At 38.7% G+C, this 2,692-nt stretch overlaps 1 pseudogene; it reads left to right on the top strand.

Annotated features, from left to right (window-relative positions):
• Nucleotides 1-820: 820 nt before the first annotated feature.
• Nucleotides 821-2,002, top strand: LOC133754902 (protein-L-isoaspartate O-methyltransferase domain-containing protein 1-like; annotated as a pseudogene).
• Nucleotides 2,003-2,692: the final 690 nt, after the last annotated feature.

Here is a 2,692-nt window from a genome sequence, read left to right as displayed (position 1 = left end):
TATTGATTATAATTCATCTAAACCAAAACAGCAGTGATATTTTTACTTCAATATAAATTTACTTTTGTTTTTTTCTACAAAAAATGAAAGTGTAGAGAAAGCAATTTTAAAGACATTTCTTAAAATGTTCCCTTTAGATTAATGAATAGATGGCAGTCAGAAAGCTAGAGAAATTAAGAAAAGATATAATTTAAACAAATACCTATGAGGGGGCATACTAACAGTTGCCTGTTAAATATTCATGTTCAATTCCTGCTAGTAATGCCTGGCTCATTTTAACATTAATATTTATCCACATAATAATTGTTATCTTAGGGTGACTGTTGTAGCACATTAGGTTAAGCTGACACTTAGAATGCACACATCAATCCACCTTCCTGATAATTCACTTGTGAGGAAGCAGATATTGGATTAACTAGATGGGTTCCTGCCACATACCTAGGAGACCTGGATGGAGTTTCTGCCTCCTGGCTTTGGCTTGGCCCAGCTGAAGCTATTGAGGGTATTTGGGGAATGAAACTGAAAAAAAGATTCATTCTCATTCTCATTCCCATTCTCATTCTCATTCTCCTCATTTCTCTCTTCTTCTTTTCTGCCTTCTCCTCCTCCTCTCCCCTCCCCCTCCTCCTTATCCTTCTCTCTCTCTCCTCCCCTCTCCTCTTCATATTCTCTCTCTCTCTCTCCTCTCCTCTCCTCTCCCCTTCTCTACCATTCTGCCTTTCCAAGAAATCATGGGATTGAGCTTAATTCAGATGTGGTGGACTATGCCAGGGGAAAACAGGAGAGCTTCATCAAACTTAGTGATAGCTTTGATAAATTTGAGTTGTGTGATCCTGTGTTTGTGGTTGGTAATTGCCTCCAGAGAGCGTCTGACATTTATCAGTATGATCAAATTATTGTGTTGCTGGGGTCCAGAAAGACCATGAAAGCTACATGAAAATTTTACTGAACATGGGAGACCTACTAGTCATTTCTGTAGAAGATCAGTTAACACAGATTATGCAAACTGAACAAAACACTTGGAAAAGTAAAAATATCCTTGCTGTTTCATTTGCTCCACTTGTGCAGGCAAGAAAGAATGATTACAGCAAACCTGATTCTGTGGGACTCCCCCACCCCCACTCTGTGCTCTGAGGAACCTGCAGGACTTGTCCTGTATTTACATTCACTGCACTTAGAAATTTTATAAATGATGAGACACAGGCCAAAGGGATTCCCCAAAAGGCTCCACCCAAAATGAAAAGAGAATGAAACGGAATTAACACGTAGGTCTTTGTGGGTAATCAGCTTATTCCTCAGCCTCTAGACAGTGAGGATTACAAATAAGAGGAGGAGAAAGACCACAGCAAAACCATGAAGCCAGAAGAGTCTGTAAGACCCCTTAAGCAGGTGTCCCACAAATTGACCGGACCCCAGAAACACAGACTCCACTCCAATTGATGCAAAAGGCAAGAGGAAGTTTATTTCATTTGCAAATGGGCCGTCTCAGCAGCACCCTCTAGTGTAGTGCAGAGAGAGCGGCCCCGAACATCAGTTTTACATGGTATTTAAAGCTTAAAACCACAACATTAGCATATTTAGTCGTGTTACAATTCCATTGGATATGTTAATGGTTACTGGGTAAGGGGCTAGGGAAGGGGGTAGTGTGGGCGGTTTCTTGAGCAAGCAGGGCGGGGGATACAGAAGCAGAAAAAAACGTGGTTACAGGGTTTCAATAAGACAATGGGGTGGGGGCATGCAGAAAATACCTTGCATACTTTTGCTTGCTTCCCATGCCTTTATCTGGCGCCGTTATCTCGAACTGCAGCTGCCTGCCCTTGACTCATGGTTTCGGCCCAATTTCCAGGAACTGTTTTACTAGAGTTCCCTAAGATCCTAGTTTTTTTTAGCAGGTAAATTTTCAGAAGTCCTTCAAGTCTCCTCAGAATTTACTGAGAAAATCATGAAGCTGCCCCTCCCTGAGTTTTTAAAAGTTTACTTGACACATTTTAGAGACAAATAACAAATTAAGAAGAAAGAATGCCTACTGATAATTCCTGTAGTCTTGAATATGTAGTAGCATTTTTTACTTGAAAGAATTATTCCTTTCATCAGAGTGGTGGGGAAGAAGTATAACCTGTTTCTGTCAGTAACAGAAATGATGTATTCAGTCATTTAAAAGGATCTCTTTTATAAAATCTATTTTTCTTTAACTTTTGGGAAAATGCTGTTTTGTCTCAGAGTGATTTGAAAGTGGAATGCAACCACAGTCAAGACATTGTGTCCTATAAATTGTTTTCTGACTCCTTACAGATTTATAGGGGTAAATGTTAGATATAATTTTATATAAGGGTTAAATCATTGTTAAGCATATAAATTTGATTTGAATTGCAGTTATTTTATTTCCTCTATGAAAGGTCCTTATAAAGAAATAAAATGCTTTGTAGACCTATTTACCTTTTTTAAAAGATTTATTTATTTGTTTATTTATTTGAAATCAGAGTTACACAGAGAGAGGAGAGGCAGAAAGAGAAAGGGAGAGAGAGAGAGAGGTCTTCCATCTGATGGTTCATTCCCTGAGAAGATAAGGCAGGCTAGGTTTAAAATGAAGTTGCTTGAGCTAACTGCATATTTTGCTTTTGTGCAAAATGCTTTGGCTTGCAAAATGCATTTTTTTTAAGATAACTAGACTTTAGCTGACCTTGTAACATGT

Source organism: Lepus europaeus, unplaced genomic scaffold (genome assembly GCF_033115175.1).
Source record: "Lepus europaeus isolate LE1 unplaced genomic scaffold, mLepTim1.pri SCAFFOLD_30, whole genome shotgun sequence".
Classification (NCBI taxonomy): Eukaryota; Metazoa; Chordata; class Mammalia; order Lagomorpha; family Leporidae; genus Lepus; species Lepus europaeus.
This window is presented reverse-complemented; position numbering and strand designations above follow the sequence as displayed.